The sequence below is a fragment of the Pteropus medius genome, unplaced genomic scaffold (genome assembly GCF_902729225.1).
Source record: "Pteropus medius unplaced genomic scaffold, Ma_sr-lr_union100, whole genome shotgun sequence".
NCBI lineage: Eukaryota > Metazoa > Chordata > Mammalia > Chiroptera > Pteropodidae > Pteropus > Pteropus medius.
In genome coordinates, this window is record NW_024349558.1 from 1 (window position 1) to 18,778 (window position 18,778).

Below are 18,778 nucleotides of genomic sequence, written 5' to 3' on the forward strand. Positions count from 1 at the left end.
GCTCCGCCCAGCCCCGCACAGCCAGAGGCCTCAAGTGTCGGCCGGCTACTTCTCCCCGCCCTTCTCACCCGACAGCCAGGTGCCCTCGTACCAGGCGCAAGGCCGCCCCGCACAGCCAGTACAGGAAGCGGGACCGACCAGCCGCGTCAGAGCGGCCAAGACTGGGGAGAAGGGCTACCCGGGGCCTGGGCAATCGCAGGATGCGAGAGCGCCCACCCAGACGTCGGCACTGCCGCGAACCGGCCAAGGCCCGCGGTGCCTTAGTGCTGCTGGCTCTTGCTCGCCTCCGCCTCGCCGGCGGAACCCCCCCAACTCCCCTCCAGTAGGTGCGCTGCAGGCGCGGGCATCTCCGGCGCCCTGGAGGCCTGGCTCGAGCTCTTGGGGCGGCAGGCGCCAACCTCTCGCGTCTACGGCCACACCACCCTGAACGCGCCCGATCTCGTCTGATCTCGGAAGCTAAGCAGGGTCGGGCCTGGTCAGTACTTGGATGGGAGACCGCCTGGGAATACCGGGTGCTGTAGGCTTTTGCCGCCCCCTCTTTTTTCCGCCCTCAAGCCAGGGTGCCCCTGGACGCCCGCGGGCCCTGCTCGTTCGCTGGCTCGCACGCTATCTCGGGGGTCCTGGGCAAACGTCCGAGCCAAGGGCTGCCCGCATAGCCGCGCGCGCCGCGCCCTTGACCGCCCTCACCTGCTCTCCTGCGGAGAGCCGTGGCTGTTTCCTCTGAATGTTCTGGGCTCTGCCTTCCTGGGCACCGCGGGGCCGAGCCCCAAGGGCAGAGGGCGAGGTCTCCGGCCGAAGCGTTGCCTGGTGGTGTCGCCGGTGGCTCCCGTCGGGCTAGGCCACGGCGGGAAACGCAGGGGAAGGGTGGGTCGGTGTCAGGGCTGGCCCGGCACTGGGCAGGGCCCCACCTGCCTAGGTGCCCAGTTGGCCGAGAGGATGGCGCGCCATGCCCGGGTCGGGGTCCTGCCCAGCGGCCAAGACTGGGGAGGCAAGCGGCCCGGGGCCTGGGCAGTCCCAGGATGCGAGAGCGCCCACCCAGACCTTAGACACTGCTTCGAACCGGCCAAGGCCCGCGGTGCCTTAGCGGGGCTGGCGCTCGTTCGCTGCTGCCTCACTGGCAGAACCCCCCAAGCCCCCCCTCCAGTAGGTGCGCTGCAGGCGCGGGCGTCTCCCGCGCCCCGGAGGCCAGGCTCGAGCTCTTGGGGCGGCAGGCGACATCCCCTCGCGTCTACGGCCATACCACCCTGAACGCGCCCGATCTCGTCTGATCTCGGAAGCTAAGCAGGGTTGGGCCTGGTCAGTACTTGGATGGGAGACCGCCTGGGAATACCGGGTGCTGTAGGCTTTTGCCGCCCCCTCCTTTTGCCGCCCTCAAGCCAGGGTGACCCCTGACGCCCCTGGGCCCTGCTCGCTCTCTGTCTCGGGGGTCCCGGGCAGCCGCCCGAGCCCAAGCGCTCCTGCAGCCAGCCGTGGGCTGTTTCCTTTCTCCGCTCCGGGCCCTTCCCTTCCTGGGCTTCGCGCGGTTGATCCCCAAGGACCGCCGTCTCTGACACACGCTGGGAGTGCGCTCGCACCCCCGGGACGCGAGATCGGCCAGCACCACTCGCCCGTCCGCGCCCTGACCAGCCCCGCTCCGCCCGAAGCCTCAAGTCTCGGCCCGCAGTCTGCTTCCCCCCTTCTCACGGGACAGCCAGGGGCCCTCGGACCAGGCGCCAGGCCGCCCGGCACAGCCGGACGGGAAGCGAGACCGACCAGGCGCGTCAGAGAGGCTGAGACGCACGAGAGCGCGTGCGCGGCGAGAGCCCTTCTTGCCCGCGACAGGCCGCAGCGAACGGCCACACACGCACACACGCACACACGCACACACGCACACAGACTCGCACACGCACGCACAACACACATACTCCAGGGAGCCGGAACGTCTTCCCTTTCTGCGGCGCGACCCCCGGCAGGACTTGAGCACAACGAGTCTCCCTGAGTCCCGGCCTGTCCCGGGGCACGGGGCAGAGGGCACGAACCGCCTCCCCGCCCGAACCCAGCCCCGGCACGATCAGCCTCTGCTGTGGAAGCGGCCTCTTCAGGGCGGCCGCAGGCTCTCGGGGTCACAGTCGGGTCCGGCTCTGTGCGTCGGTGCACTCGTCTGCGTGCCCCGTCCCGCTCTCTGTGGGCGGGCACGGCCTCGCCTCTCTCGTCTCTCTATCCGTCTCGGTCCCTTTCCTTCTCTCTGTCTCTCTGTGTCTGACCGCAGCCAGCTCCCGCGGCCCTCCCCTTCCCCGGCGACCCCGTCCCGGTCCCCTCCTTCGTGGCTCTCATTGGGACTCCTGCCCTGGTGACCTGTGTCCTCCTTTCTCCTTCCCTCGCTGTCACTCGCTCTGTCTCTGGTTTCTTTGTCCCTCTGTCTCTCTTGATGGAGAGAGTCGATGTGAAGTCGAGGGGCAGCGGACTGGGCGGGTCCCTGGTCCCGGTGCAGGGCGAGGGCTGCGTCCGTCCGAAGCTATGTCTCGGGGTGTGGCCAGGGGTTCTGTGTGCGTTTGGGCAGGTCGGGCATGGCTGGGGGGCGGGAGCGCAGGTGAGGAGTGCGTCTGGGTCAGCGCCGGAGCCCAGACTTAGCCGGCCGCAGGTGCCTAGGTGCGCAGGTGGCCGAGAGGATGGCGGGCCACGCCCGGGCCGGCGTCCTGCCAAGCGGCCAAGACTGGGGAGAAGGGCTGCCTGGGGCCTGGGCAGTCGCAGGATGCCAGAGCGCCCACCCAGACCTCCGCACGGCCGGGAACCGGCCAAGGCCCGCGGTGTCTTAGCGAGGCTGGCGCTTGCTCGCCTCCGCCTCACCCGCGGAACCCCTGCAAATCTCCGAGGAGGTGCGGTGCAGGCGCGGACGTCTCTGGCAACCGGGAGGTCAGGCTCGAGCTCTTGGGGCGGCAGGCGACGTCTTCTCCCGTCTACGGCCATACCACCCTGAATGCGCCCGCTCTCGTCTGATCTCGGAAGCTAAGCAGGGTCGGGCCTGGTCAGTACTTGGATGGGAGACCGCCTGGGAATACCGGGTGCTGTAGACTTTTGCCGCCCCCTCCTTTTGCCGCCCTCAAGCCAGGGTGCCCCTAGACGGCCCCGGGCCCTGCTCGTTCGCTGGCAGGCTGTCTCGGGGGTCCTGGGCAGCCGCCCGAATCCAAGGGCTGCATGAACAGCCATGCGCCCCTCGCCACCTCCCGCCTCCACCTGCGCTCCTGCAGCTTCTGGGCTCTTTTCTCTCTCTACTTGGGGCCTTTCCCGTCCCTGGCTCCGCGGGACCGAGCCCCAAGGGCCGAGGGCTCTGGGCGGAGGGCGAGGTCTCGGGCTGAAGCGTTGCCTGGTGGTGTCGCCGGCATCTCCGCGTGGTTTTGGGCAGGTCGGGCTTGGCCACGGCGGGGAGCGCAGGGGAGGGGTGGGTCTGGGTCAGGGCCGGGCCGGGACGTGGCAAGGCCGTACCTGCCTAGGTGCCCAGGTGGCCGAGAGGATGGTGGGTGACGCCCGGGTCGGGGTCTTGCCGAGCACCAAGACTGGGGAGGCGGGTGGCCCGGGGCCTGGGCAGTCCTAGGATGCGAGAGCGCCCCCCCAGACCTTCGGCACGGCCGGCGCCCGGCCAAGGCCCGGGATGAAGGGGCGAGGCGGGCGCGCGCTCTCCCGGCCCCCCCAAGCCCTGCGCGCCGCGTTCGGGACTTCGGAGCGCGGGTAGCTCCTGCCCGGCGAGGGGTCTGCACCGCCTCATCTCTCTCGCCAGCGCGGCGGCGCGGGGGGGTGACGCCTCCCGACTGGGGCGCGGGCAGCTGAGGCGAGCGCTCATCCACGCCGGCCACGGCCATGGCTGCCGCTCCCGCCCCCGCCCCCGCTGCGGCTCTGGCCGGTGTTGCGGAGGCCGACTGCCAGTCAAGGCGGGCCGGGACAGGGGAGGGGACAGGGGCTCGGCGGGGAGGGCACAGGGGGAGGAGACAGGGGAGGGGGGAAGCGAGGGGCGCAGTGGCTGGGTGGGTGGGGTCGGCAGGACGCAGGGCGTCACCCTTCTCTCAGTGTTTCCTGGACGCGTCGCAGGAGAAGGTCCCGAGTCGCCTGTCGTCCGGGGAGGGACATGCGCGACCCCGGACTCGGCGACCCCGGGACGAGGCCCCTCGCTGACCACTTTGCAGCGATTTCCAGACGGCGCTCTCCTGCAGCCAGCGTTCTTTCTCGAAGGCTGCTTCTTTAGTGAGGAAATATTCCCACATCTGTCGTCAGAGGAAGTAAATTTTTGTTAATTTCCCTTTCATTTTTTAAATGCCTGTTTGGCACCGTAGCGACGGCGTCCTACTGAAACGATGCGTTCTGGTTAACTTTTCATTTCACAAAACAGGTTACCGTTCTAGTTTTGTTTTTGGATGATACTGTCCCTGACACATAAACAATAATGAAGTTTATAAATAACATAAGACAATTAGAAACTGTTTTCTTGAGGTCTTTCACATGTAAAAGAGTAAAAAAAAAGAAGGCTCAGTTCTAGTCCCACTTTCTATGTTAATTTAATTTTTTTCTTTCGTTTATTTTTCTTTATTAGCAGTTTTCTAAAGGGATTTAAAAATCAAAGTTTTAAACATGCCCAGATAAAAACACAATAGGAAAATAGTCATGGTATCAAATGTGAATTTTCCTTCAGTGTTTCTCTGAGTCATGCAACATTTATTACGTGTTTACAGTGTCTACACAGATAAATAAGGCAGGTCTTGGTCTTCAGACGCCTGTGAGGCAGCAGAGTCAAAAACAACCAAAAGCGAGGCTGGGAGTCCCTGCCGTCCATCTAAAGGGGCACAAGGAAAAGCAGGCTTTAGACATTTGAATCTCCCCATACGACAGTTAGAAGAGTCTTCCTTTTGCTCTCTGAAAATACTCTTCCAAAAGTGCATTTAGGCCACAGATGGAAATCCTAAGGAAAAATCAAAGAATTATGTCTTCTGACGTGCATCATCTTTTGTGGGTCAGTAGTATCAGGACACAATATAATGAAGGTCCCCTAAGATATGATGCAAGGGCATTCACAGGTCTACTGGAACCTGGGAAGTAAAGGGTGAAGATGTAGCACTCCCTGCAAAAGTGAACAATTTACAGAATGAGCAGCGGAGTTTTTATAGTTGTAGTCTGGAAGGTACTGAGCTAAAACAAAACAAAACAAAACAAAACAAAACTAAGAAGAATCAACAAAATCCTATTACTATCGTGTCCTATCCTGTCACGACAGTCACACAGTGTATTCACATTTCCATTAGCCATCAGACCTTAACCCCCGGCCGACTTTGTGCGACCTGAAACCATACCTGCCTCACTCACTAGGACACCTCCAACATCTAACACAGTGCCTGGCACATTGATAACTACTTACCACATGAATAAAGGAGACATGAGACATGAACAAGGTCTACACAGTCCCACAACATCACCAAAACAAACTGTTATCCAGAAAAAGACCATTTCCTGACTTTTTGATGAAGACGACAGTTTTGCCATCTGACCGACCAGTGTTTTTATTGTTCCATTGTATCTCTATATCTGGGGTTTCTTTATTGTCCAGGTAATAATGAGCTCTATGAAATATTTTCCTTTCTTCTTTATGTGGCTTCTCTATCCACTTTAGAACTCATTTGAGGGTATTACAGCGAATGGCAATTACTCTTCCTATGCTATAAAAGTAGCAGGTATACTGAGATTGTATTTGTATCAATGTCAAGATGTATACAAAGTAAAAAATGTTTATTAGATGATTGCTTCGTTTTAGTGTAAAGATAATACTGTAGTTAATGGTTACTCAATAAATGTTAAATAATACTCATCAATTGGAGGCATTTATTATTATTATACTTTGCCATCTCTCTTCAGGCGAATAATAGCACAATGTAAACAGATAATGTGTGCGCTAGTAAGAGGTACACCTTACTCTTTACTTAACTACTACAGCTACAGTTCCAGTTATCTACTAAGTCACAAACCACACCAAAATCTAGGGCCTAAGATCGCAAAATTTGTCATGTTTTCATGACTCTGCAGATGGATCAAGTGGTTATTCTGTCATCTTTCCCTGGGCTTACTCGGCTGGCAGGTGGGCTGAGGCTGGTCTCAGCTGAGACAGCTGGGATGGCCAGGCACCTCTCTAGTCTTTCACTCCAGGCTCCCTCACGCACCTGGTACTCACAGGGTGACTGTGGAAGCTATGGCACCTATGCAGATCTGAGCTCTGGATCTCAAGTAATGTCATTCCCACCACTTTCTCCCACCTCCTTCGCCTGCCTCCTGCCCAAAGAAAGTTAGTCAAAGGAAGTCACAAGGCCAGTTAGAGGAACGGACCTGATCTCTTCAGAGGAGAGTGGCAAGGTCGCACTGCAAGGGGTGTGAACACAGGAAGGCACGGCCCTTCGGCGGCTGTTCTGCAGTGTCCACCATAGTCCGTCCTCTGGCCACGACAGTTCACATCCCCTCACAGGCAAACTATCCTTACCCATTCCCAAGACTCCAAAGTCCATTTAATCACCAAAGTCATCTCGTTGCCTAAAGTCCAGGTGCAGGCAAAACTCCTCGGGCATGATTCCAGAGGTTCAGCTCCTGGGGCACAGCACCTGTGGATTCAGAGCGCTGTGAACTAGGAAGACAAACAGTGCCCTGCTCATTCTCAGCCACCCAGCCTGTGAGACAGCAACAAGCACTCCCACTTCATAAGGTGAGGGGAAGGAGGTATTGCTTTCAGAATGGAAGGTTTACTGCATGCACTGAACCACAGGGTCCTGAAATCCACCTGGGCATGTCACCAGCTCCCTTGACCCTAGGGCCAGGCAGAGTTCCTTTATTACAGCAAGCTCCGCCCCCATGTTTCCTGGTCTATTGCTCTCCTTGGTTCTTGGAGTTCTTTCTTTTCCAGAAGCTATGGCTCCTGTCTGCAGCTAAGTAGCTTTCCTAGCCCATAGAAGGCTGAAGGCCCAGAGGCGTTTTGTTTTGTTTTGTTTTGTTTTGGAACTGTCTCTATTCCTTTTAATCCAAGTCGACACTTCATTTGAGGCCCTTCAGTTTCTTAGAAGCCTTTACCACTTTGTCTGTCAGAGGAAGTCTCTAAGTCACTGCCTGGAACCCTTCCGGTATCTTAACCAGGGGTTTTACAGTCATCCTCTTGATTTGAATTGTATCCTGAGACTATTTCTTACATTAAATACTGTCCTGAGTCCTCTATATTTCCTCTAAATTCTGTTGTAAACTGTAAATTCCATCTTTAATTCATTTCTGCTGTGGGCAATGTAACGCTCCATGAAGATGTCCACTTGATCACCCCTGAAACCAGTGAGCATTCCACCCTGCACAGCAGAAGGGACTCACCAGATGTGATGAGGGTGTGGTTTCTCCAGGTGGGCCAAACCCGCCCACGTGCCTCTTCAGAAGCTGAGAACCTCCCTGGCTGTGGCTAGAGACAGTCAAAGTGCGAGAAGGACTCACGTGACCACTGCCATCTTTGAATCTGAGGGAGGGGAGCGAGGGGTGAGGGTGGCTTCCGGAGCTGGGGACACCTCTCAGCTCACAGCATCGAGGAAGTGGGGGTTCAGCCCTACAACCACAAAGAGCTTGATTTTACAAACGCCCAGAATGAGCAGGGACATAGCTCTGCCCCTGGGGCCTGTGGGTAGGGACATGGCCCTGCTGATGCCCTGGCTCTGGACTGAGAGCTGTGTGAGACTTCGAACCTACAGAACTGCTCGAATAAAATGAAATGGAGATCGGGCCTGAAAATCCCCCAAGCAGACAAAAGCACAAGCCGCATAAAGCAAAATAAATCCAGCTTATTTCATGAACATAAGCAAAACTTAATTATTTCCTGTAAATGTTCCTGATAATCATAAAAAAATTTCAGTCATCTTCCTAAATGGTGTAAGGTAATCATCTTTAACTGATCCCCCATTTCAATAACTAATCACTGTAAAGGTGCCACAGCAGCCTCGTAAGCCGTGCCGTGCCATGGCATCGTGTTCTCTGGGCGGATACTGGATCTGAATTCTCCCAGCTCGTGAGCTCTTCTCCTGTGCACAGTTAACCCTTACTAAACACTACTTGACTGATTTGGTTTCAATTTTTACTGTCTCTGGATTTTGGGCAGAAATATAAAAATAATAACTTTGTGTTATTTAAGCTGCTAGAGTTTGTGATCATTTTTTATCTCTCACCTATGTATCTTACCAAGCAGTTAGAAGAAGGTAATTGTTACTTTCTAGTTCTACGTGGGAATTACTTTAGTGAGGTCAGCAAGTTCACTAGGTGCACTTTCTACCTTCCAGGTCGCCGCAGGCAAAAGTCGCTCAGTCCACCTCTGTTCTCTAGTCTCCAGGAACAACGTCCTCACGTTTCCCGCTCGCGCTGTCTGCTCTCTACCCCTTCCCGCATTCACCTGCTGTCTGGCCCTAAAGACAACGCCATTCATTTGGGATTTGGCTAGAGCGATGCTAATTTCTGTCACATTTTTCTATTGCTTTGCACTTTTAGTAGCACTTCCTGTTGGAATTATCTATTGTTTTGTGCTTCCATTACTACTTTCTCGTTCATTTGCCTATCTTCTTGCAGCAATCCACCACCTAAAATTTAGGGGATTAGAATAACAATGTATTAGTTTTCAGAAAGATGCACTCAGCTGGCGGATCAGCTGGGTTGTCTGACCCTCTCTCCAGATGCTCTTCCGTCTCAGGCTTCTTCACTGCATGGAGTCTCGGCGTGGCGCTCCCACAGGGCAACAGCAGACGCCATCAGGCCTCATGAATCCAAGATTTGTAAACGTGTGAGGTCACTTCTACCACATGCTATTGGTCAGAGCAAGAACAAGGCCAGTCCACATTCAAGCAGGCAGAGGGATAAATTCAGTCCTCGATGGAAGGTGTGGCAATGTCCCATGAGGAGAGGCACGGACGCAGGGAAGCATGATTCCGCAGATCACTATATAATGATCAATCACAGCTACAAACAGTATTTCATGTAAGAAAGGCACAGAAGAAACCACGACTGATAGCCAGGGTCCAGAGCTGAGGTCAAAGTAGCAGTGAGTACTCCCACACACTAAGTTAGCAGAAAGACCTCTCGGTAACTGTAATTACCCCATCCATGGAAGCAAGAGGAGCAGGAGGACAAAAGTGAGAATCACTGGAGCCAGGAGCTGCGGGCTTAGGAGGGGCTGCTGCGGCTTTCCTCAGCCCCTTTCCAAAAGCCAGTTGAGAATCTCTGGCTCTAAGAGATTCGCCTGCAGAGTCTGGGGGTGTCTGCATAAAAGGAACACTGGAAACTCATATTCTAGTGTACATCGAATTAGGACACAGGCTAGTCGACCTTCCCAAAGTGCACGTGAACTGTATAATGATGGCAGGGCAAGCAGAAAGGCCCGTGAGTCTAGTCAGCTATCATGTCTGCTTAGATGAGAACATTCGTTTCCCGTAGGCCAAGTGAGCAAAGAGAGAAATAGCTGGGCTCGTGCCGTCACGTTAACGCCAACACAGAAAGCTAATTTATGAGTGAAAAAAAACCCAGCAACACTCCCCCACAGGGCACACTGCTATACACGAGAGCTGAGGGGGTTGGGACAGGCTAAGCAGGGCACTGGATTCGGAGGGCCCCTAAAGAACTTACACTTGTGCCTTGTCTAGAAATCCAGTATTTGAGTACCTGTCAATGGTCAATCAGTGTCGGTCCAAGAATTAGTGTCAAACAGCTCGAGGAGGATGACAATGATGGCCTGTGAAGGCCTCGGACTCCTGGAGAAGCTAGAACCTGGAAGACAGAAGAGGAAGCTGCAGCCCACAAGTAAAGTACACTCCCCACCAGGTGGAAACCGGAAAACAGGTAACAAGCAGGCCATCCACTCTTTCCATTTCGGACCCTCTAAGGAACAGAGCTAATAGCCAGCAGAAAAGAGGAAGTCAAGAAGCGGGGGTTTCTTTAGCTCCCCAACTCTCATGGCCTCAGAGTGGCCCCCCAGCACACCACCCCTCCCCTCCGCTCTGTGGTTGAGCAGGGTCTGGAAATCTTGGGCGAATGGCTGCTGGATATAGTGCTAGCGGCTTGGGCTTGGTCTCGCTGGTAATGCACAATGTGTTATTTGTGGTAGAAAGTTTCAGTTATGTGAGATGAATAAATTCTGGGTCTACTTTACATCGTGGTGCCTACAGCTAACAATACTGCACTGTACACTTGACATTAGCTAAGAGGATGAATTTTATGGTTCTCACCACGCACACAAATAATTATGATAATAATAATGATAAATAAAGAGGGTGCCAGGATACTTTTATAGGTAGACGGATATGTTTATGGTGTACTATATGGGTGGGGATGGCTCACAGGTGAGATGTCCAAACTCATCAAGTTGCATACATTAATCCGGTACAGCTTTTTGTATGTCAAGCATACCTTCATAAAAGTGGTTTAAAAAAATAAAACAAAATAGGAGAGAATATAGTCACCCAAAGCACTAAGCACAGTGCCTGACATAGTGAATATACAATCAACAAGACAATGGTTTAACCTCAGCTCAGGACTGGGAGCTGGCGCCACAGACACCTGGCAGATGGTGCCATGGCCACTGCTCCAGCCCCCAGGCCAGTACTGCTTCTGCTGATCCCCATCTCAAACAGAGAGATCGGCTGCAGCTGGTGCTTGTTTCTGACAGTTGGAGAAGGCAGGCTGCTCCAGACACACGATACTTTCTTCTAGCTACTTGCTATCCCCCCTTTTTTCATCCAAGTCCCTAAATGTTGGCTCCTGTAAAAACCTGGGTTTGCAGTGTGGACGTTTTGAAGTGTGAGATTTGTGTTGTCTTCATTCCCCATCCTTGAATCTGGAGATAAAGATGGGAAAACAGAGCACACCATGAAAGCAACAGTGATATCAGGTGTGCTCTGCCCTTCGCTCCCCAGACTTCAAAGAAGCGGCAGACTGCTCACCTCATTTTACACACAGCGCTCTTTTAGGACACATCTTTGTGCACAGAATTAAATCTAACTGAAAGAAATCTTATTACTGAATTTTTATTTTGCAGAAAACATTTTGGTATAAAAGTCCCTAAGAAAATGTGTTTTATAAAGGAATGAAAATGGGGTGAGAGTGTAAATGCAAAATATATTTTATGGGTAGAGTCTGCTTTTTCTGTTACTCAGGGGGAATGAACAGACTGTACAAGTCAGATGCCAGTTTCATCTCATCGCTGCCACCAGGGGTGTGTTTGGAGGACCCAGAGGGTTGGCCAGGTAGGAGGAGCTTACAGCCTTGGTGCCCACATTGGGAACACAGTGGGTGTCCCTGGTGCTCTGGGTCCTGCAAGGCCTGAGGTGATCGAGAACAGAGGAGGGACAGGTTGAGACCTCAGAGGAAGGGAACATGGGCAAGAGTAGGCCAGTGCTCTGGCTTGAAAAAGAACAGACTTAAAAGGCCAGAGGATGGAAGCGTGTAGAAGCGGGGAAGTTGCCGTTATAAGAATCTGGTGCTGGTTGTACTCCTGTGATGGGCTGAGCCACCTTCATCCTCCCCACCCATCCCTATCCCCAGCTGCCTGTCCAAGTCTCACAACAAAAAGCAGCTTGAGTGAGTATATGGCAAGCTGGACCATTAGGTTATGTGTAGATTTTCTTCAAATAGAATGACCAAGATTCAACTCAGCTGCAAAGACTATTTGGATTACTCTGTCCAGGGTACTGTGTGAGTGTGGTGTCCTGGACTCAAAATTGTGTTAGAATCAATCTTTGGTTTAAATACCTGTAAAATGGATATGATAATTTTCCTTCATCATCTGACAAACAGAAGCCGTAGGTGAGAAGAGATAGGTAAAGGACAGGAATTATTTCAAAGTGAGCTAAGTACCAAGGGTCTGGACTCTTATTTTAATGGTGAGCAGAGCCCTTAAGGCAGGGAAACGCTCTTCTCTGCTGCCATCTCGTGTGCATTTTGGGAATAGCACCCGAGTTTAGGTCATGAAACGTGATTCGTTATCCTCTGCTGCCATCTCGTGTTAATTTAGGGAATAACATCTGTCTATAGGTCATCAAGTGTAGGTCATAATTAATATTCTTTCTCTGCTGCCATCTGGTGGGCAATTTGGGAATAACATGACCGGGCTGCTCATAGAGTTGTTTCTGCCGCTTTTTCATGTTCATTTCGAAAATAACACCCAGGGCATGTCCTTATGAAAAGTTTTTCTCTGCTGCCATCTCGTGGGTATTTTGAAAATAACACCCAAGTATAATTGTCGAGAGGCACACAAGACGGATGCAGAAAGTAAATTTGTATCTGAACTACACTCAGATTTTATTCCCAAAATTCACACCAGATAGCCGCAGAAAATTAATTTTTATGATGAAATATACCTGGATGTTATTTTCAATGTGCCCACAAGATAGCAGCAGAAACGATGTTTCAAGACACACAATCTTTGTTTTTAACAAGAGACATACGAATTGATAACAGACAAAGCATTTGTGATGACATGCTCCTGGGTATTATTTATAAAATGCGCATGGGATAACACTTAAATATTTTTTCATGACATGCACTGTGGCGTTACTCCCCAAATTCCCACTGGATGGAAGCAGAAAATGAATATTCATGATGACAACCACTCAAGTGTTATTCCTAAAAAACCCACCAGATGGCAGCAGAAAATAGATATTTAGGATGATATACACCTAGGTGTTATTTTCAAAATGCCCACGAGGTGGCAGCAGAAAATAAGTATTAATAGTGTACACACGGGTATCTTCCCAAAATGCGCACAAGACAGAAGCAGGGAATACTTTTTTCTGATATACATTCTGCTGTTTTCCCTGAAATCCCAATGAGATTTCAGCAGAGAATAACTTTTCATGACATATATGCCATTTTACTCCTAAGATGCACACGAGATGGCAGTAGAGAATAAACTCAAGTGTTATTCTGGAGAAGGCAACAAAATGATACTAGTGAATAACTTTTTATGACATACACTCGGATGTTATTATTTTTTCGGATGTTATGTTTGAGCTGCATACAAGATAACAGCAAAAAAATGCCTTTTCATGATGACATACACTTGGGTGTCATTTTCGGTATGCCCGTGAGGTGGCAGCAGAAATAACTTTTCAAGATGACATACACTCGGGTGTTATTCCCAGAATGCACAACAGATGGCAGAAGAGAATAATTTCTTGTCACATGCATTGTGGTGTCATTCCCAAGATGCACATGAGATGGAGGCAAACACTAAATATTCATGATTATCTATATTCAGATGCTCTTCCCGAGATGCCCGAAATGGCAGCAAAGCATAACTTTTCATGACGACATAACTGGGGTGTTATTCAAGAGATGCCCACGAGATGGCAGCAGATAATAACTTAATGATGACATACACTAGGCTGCTATTAAAAAAATGTCCACTAGGTGGGAGCAGAGAATAACTTCATGATGGTCCTACTCTCCGTCAGTGGTCCACCACGACACCTCTTCAGGCACTGCCTGTGGTTCCCCACGAACGATTTTTGAATTAGGTGTTGCTAAGTCAAGGGGACCCTATAATTAAGCATAAGGGAAAACAAAATGCCATGATGAATAAATTCACATTTCTCTCAGTCGCTCATATTTTGAAATGCAGCAAGCTTAATTAGAAGAGCATGATTTGGCACAGGAGCAACTATAGACGTTCTGAAAATGACTTATAAGCATCTTTAACATTCTTATACTTTTATATCAATTATGTTTAAAAGCCTGATTTAGTCATTAAAAATTATTAAGTAATTTGGGTTAACCTATGTACACAATTCTGCTAAGTGTTCTACAATAAAAGCTTACGCTTGAAAAACTCTATTTGCCAAAGCACGGTCAGGAAGGATGTCTCTAACACCTGCGGCTGAAGAAACTCCTTGGCTGGGGGAGGACTGGGAACAGACTAGTTGTCCTTGTGCGGGAGCATTCCTCTCAGGCACGCATTCTGCACAACGTGGGTCTAATCCGTGCCTTCTCACCATTAGCTATGGTCCGCTTGGCCTGGAAAAGGTGCAAGGTAAGAGTATTGGAGGGTGGGGCCAGTGTGAGGTTGAGGGTAGTGTTGAGAGCCGGTGATGAGGCGCTAAGGGGTTGGTCCTGGGGCGATACACCAATCACACTCATGAGATCTAGTGTGAGCCCAAATTGTGTATGCACTGCGTTTTCAGAAAGCCGGAAGAAGGTTCTTGAGGCTTCCAGTGGCGCCATTGTGTGAGGCAGTCCTTGTATCTCAACAACCCCTGGGAGCTGCACCACGGACCTGTTGAAAAGAGAAAGTGAGGAGAAGCGTCCCAAATCCAAATGTCCCAAATCTGGACAGGAGTGCCAAGTGTGGGGAGAGGTGCTGTCTGTCTTCAAATGACACAGCAGAGGACATGGCTCGGTGAGGAAAATTATTTATTTTTAAGTCTGTGGTGTAGCATAGTGAGGGCGAGGAGTACTGAACATGCATGTATCTGTTTTTTTGCTTCATGTTATAGAGGAACTAAAGCTCTTTGGTCTATTACTCTACATATAGCAGAGGGAATTACTTCTACATGAATTCCAGCCCGCATCTTCCCCAGGCCAACAGCTCCTTCCACAGATATGCTAATTGTCTGGATAGTTCTGCGTGCAGGAAGGGGTTTGAAGATTTTTGTAGTCTTCCTTAGGTTCCAGGTTCTGCCTCTTTCTGCGCACTAAGGTGGATTTCAGAAAACTACAAAACTTCCATTTTGTTATGGTGGCAAGAAAATTAATGGCTGGGTTACCGCTAGCTCCTGGAAACTTCTGTAGCTGAGATATCATGGTCTTCCACTGGCAGAAATAAACATTATTTTCGTTTACCCTGTCAGCCTTCTTGATCTATTTCTGTGGTCTTTGGTAGAATTTAGAAGTGCCGCGAGTCCTTTTCCTCTCATCTAAGACTGTCATGAAAAAATGCTTGTGAAGCTATAACCTGTGTCGCCGGAAAGGTTTTCATCTTATTCTGCAAGAAAGAATTCCAGGGTAAGATGAACAGCTGGAGGTCCTGTGGGTCCTGTGACCAGATTCTCGCTTAATTCCACAAGAAAGAATCCAAAGGCAAGATGAACTGCAAGCAGGAAAGCATGAGTTTTATTAATGTTAAAGTGCTCACTTGAGGAGGTGGAGTGCAGGCTTAACTTGAGAGAGGAAGAGGGAGGAAGGGGTAGGGAGAGAGAGAGAGGGAGAGGGGGAAAGTCCCGTCAAGATGGCTGGTTATGAACTTTTTGTTCTCCCTGGAGGGAGACCTCAGAAAATTGTGGTGCCGACTTGGCCTTGTTGTCTCCTCCCAGTAGGTGGGGAGCTTAGTTTTCTGCCTTTTCTTTCTGATTTTTCCGGAACTGTGTTAGCGTCAGGTGTACAATGGCAGCTGCAGTATTTGCAATGCAGATGAGATGATAATGATATTAGAATCAGCCTCAAGTTTTGCTTTGGCCAAAGATGGCACCTAGGCTGGAAAAGACCGGTTTGGGCTTATTACCTCTGCTAGGGTAAATCGGGGAGGTCTGAAGAAAGGAAAAATTTCCAGAGCCATATCCTGGAGGGGGAGGCAATGCCCTTGCACTACCTGTTCGGCCCCTCACTTGGACTTAGCAGCTCCTCGTTTTGTTTATTGAAACTTTTCTTCCAGAGATGGTCATTTTTTTCTGTATCTGTCTTTTTGTCATTTGACATAACAAGGATATACCATAAAAATAGAAAGCCTTGAGCTTCTTTGGTTAAGCTGTAAAAAGGCTTATTGCTTTGAGTCACTATTAAAATCCTACCATTAACGGTCCGACCGGATTCTTTGAATTGGAAAAAACTCTCAATCGGAGAACGTTTTATAGATCTCTCATGACAAGCGGTCATTTAAGACATCAGGAGATGTCTTAAGACAGAGAATAATAATTCTCTACAATTATTAGTAATTCTGTTCATGTTTTGATCTCTTTTTGTGAAACCGTTTTGTGTTTGTCTGTATAACATGTGGTAGAATGTTTTTTTCTCTGACTCCTATTACTAGTTTGTAATATTTGATTGGTTTAAAGGAATGGAATGCTGATATAAATTAAGAAGGAAAATATAATCAAACCTAAATGTGTTTCAGGATCATATGATCAGAGAAAATATTTGATGATAAACGTGGCTTAAGTATGATTGGATTACGTAGGCATGTCTTTGCAAGTTATTAACATAAACTGTGTATGTTTTAGCTGGGTCTACAAAAATAAGTTTGTGTTAGTTATTTTACAGAGAAAAATCGAGATCATTTTTATCTTGAAAAATTAAGATAAAAAATCAAGATGATACTCTCATAGAGACTTTTCAATTCATTTTCTGCCACCATGTAGTGTGCATCTTGGGTATAACATTAGGGTACAACTAAGAAAAAGGCATTTTCTGCTGCCATCTGGTGGACGTTTTTGGAATAACATCCAGGTGTATATCCTCAGAAGAAGTTATTTAGTGCTGTCATCCCGGGCACCCTTGAGTAACACAGGAATGTATGTTGTCATGAAAAGTTATTATTTGTTGCCAACCAGTGTGTATCCTGGGAATAACTGATGAGTGCATGTCATCATGAAGTTATTTTTTTGCTGGCCAACTCAGACGTTCGGTACAGCCGCGAACCGGCCAAGACCCCTGGTGCCCTGGCGCGGCTGGCGCATGTGGGCTTCCGCCTCGCTGGAAGAACCCCCGCAACGCCCCCCCGCCCCCGCCCCAGTAGCTGCGATGCAGGCGCTGGCGGCTCCAGAGCCCTGGAGGCCAGGCTTGAGGTCTTGGGGCGGCAGGCGACATCCTTTCTCGTCTACGGCGATACCACCGTGAACGGGCTGGATCTAGTGTGATCTCCCAAGCTAAGCAGGGTCGCGCCTGGTTAGTATTTGGATGGGAGACCGCCTGGGATACCGGGTGCTGTAGGCTTTTGCCGCCCTCCAGCCAGGGTGCCCCTGGACGCCCCGGGCCTTGCTCGGTTCCCCGCTCGCTGTCTCGGGGTTCCCGGGAAGCTGCCCGAGCCCAAGAGCTGCCTGCATGGCCTGGCGCCCCGCGTTCCTGCCCCTCCTCACCTGCTCTCCTACAGCCAGCCCTGGGCTGTATTTTCTCTCCGCTCCGGGCCGTTCCCTTCCTGGGCTCTGCGAGGCCGAGCCCCAAGGGCCACCGTCTCTGACACGCTGGGAGTGCGCTCGCACCCCCGCGACGCGGGACCGGCCACTGCCCCAGCCCCGCCTGAGGCCTCAAGTCTTTGCCGGCACGCTTCTCCCTGCCCTTCTCACGGGACAGGCAGGTGCCCTCGGACCAGGCGCGAGGCCACCCCGCACAGGCGGGATGGGAAGCGGGACCGACCAGCCGCGACAGAGAGGCCGAGACACACGAGATCGCGCGCGCGTGCGCGGCAAGAGCCCTCTCGCTCGCGATAGGCCGCAGTGAAGGGCCACACACGCACACACACATTACTACACAATGAGACGCCAGCATACACACATACATAGATACATACACACACGACACGACTCAGGGAGCTCCCTCAAGGCCATTCCTTTCTGCGGCGGGACCCCCGGCAGGACTCTGAGCACAACGAGACTCCCTGAGCCCCCGGCCTGCCCCGGGGAACAGGGCGCGGGGCACTGGGCACCGGCACGAACCGCTGCTCTGCCCGAGCCCAGCCCCGGCACGACCACCCTCTGCTGGGGAAGCGGCCTCTTCAGGGCGGCCGCAGGGTCTCGGGGTCACAGTCGGGGTCCGGCTCTGTGCGGCGGTGCGCTCGTCCGCGTGTCCCGTCCCGCTCTCTGTGGGGCACGGCCTCTCCTGTCTCGTCTCTCTCTCCGTCTCTGTCCGTTTCCTCCTCACTGTCCCTCTCTGTGTGTCTGACCCCAGCCAGCTCCCGCGGCCTCCCCTTCCCCGGCGACCCCGTCCCCTCCTTCGTGGCTCTCACTGGGCCTCCCGCCCTGGCGTCCCGTGTCCTCCTTTCTCCTTCCCTCCTGGTCACTCGCTCTGTCTCTGGGTTTCTCTGTCCCTCTCCCTCTCCCTCTCCCTCTCTCTCTCCGTCTCTCTCGATGGAGAGAGTCGACGTGAAGGCGAGGGGCAGCGGACTGGGCGGGTCCCTGATCCCGGTGGAGGGCGAGAGCTGCGTGCGTCCGAAGTGATGTCTCGGGGTGTGGCCGGGGGCTCCGTGTGCGTGTCGCAGGTCGGGCACGGCTCGGCGGGGAGCGCCGGGGAGGAGCGGGCTTGGCTCAGGGCCGGGTGTGGACGTGGCAAGACTGCACCTGCCTAAATGCCCAGGTGGCCGAGAGGATGTCGGGCCACGCCCGGTCCGGGGTCCTGTCGAGCGGCCAAGACTGGGGAGGCGGGTGGCCCGGGCCCTGTCCAGTCCCAGGATGCGAGATCGGCGACCCTCACCTTCGGCACGGCCGGGAAGCAGCCTAGGCGCGGGATGAAGGTGCCAGGCGGCGCCCCCCGCCCCCAGCCCCCGGCCCTCCGAAGCCCTCCGCGCAGCCCTTGCGGGCTCCGAGCGCAGGTAGCCCTGCCGGGCGACGGGTCTGCGCCGCCCCACTTCTGGGGCCGCTCTCCGGCCAGCTCGGCGGCGCGGTGGGAGTAACGCCGCTCGATCGCGGCGCCGCCTGCTGAGGACAGCGCTCCCGGCCGTGTCCATGGCTGCCGCTCCGGCCCCCGCTCAGGCTCTGGCCGGTTTCACCGAGGCCGGCTGCCAGTCAAGGCGGGTCCGGGACAGGGAAAGGGAGAGGGCCGGGGAGGGACAGGGGGAGGGGACAGG

General features: G+C 52.7%; 3 non-coding genes and 1 pseudogene across 3 annotated transcripts; all 4 read left to right on the forward strand.

Annotated features, from left to right (window-relative positions):
• The first annotated feature begins 405 nt into the window (after nt 1-405).
• On the forward strand, nt 406-524 carry LOC120618840 (5S ribosomal RNA). Its single transcript, XR_005657313.1, has one exon. It is a non-coding gene; the product is annotated as a 5S ribosomal RNA (ribosomal RNA).
• A 702-nt stretch (nt 525-1,226) lies between these two features.
• LOC120618839 (5S ribosomal RNA) lies at nt 1,227-1,345 on the forward strand. Its single transcript, XR_005657312.1, has one exon. It is a non-coding gene; the product is annotated as a 5S ribosomal RNA (ribosomal RNA).
• Nucleotides 1,346-2,934: 1,589 nt separating this feature from the next.
• Nucleotides 2,935-3,053, forward strand: LOC120618841 (5S ribosomal RNA). The gene has a single exon (XR_005657314.1). It is a non-coding gene; the product is annotated as a 5S ribosomal RNA (ribosomal RNA).
• A 13,761-nt stretch (nt 3,054-16,814) lies between these two features.
• On the forward strand, nt 16,815-16,932 carry LOC120618842 (uncharacterized; annotated as a pseudogene).
• The last annotated feature ends 1,846 nt before the right edge of the window (nt 16,933-18,778 follow it).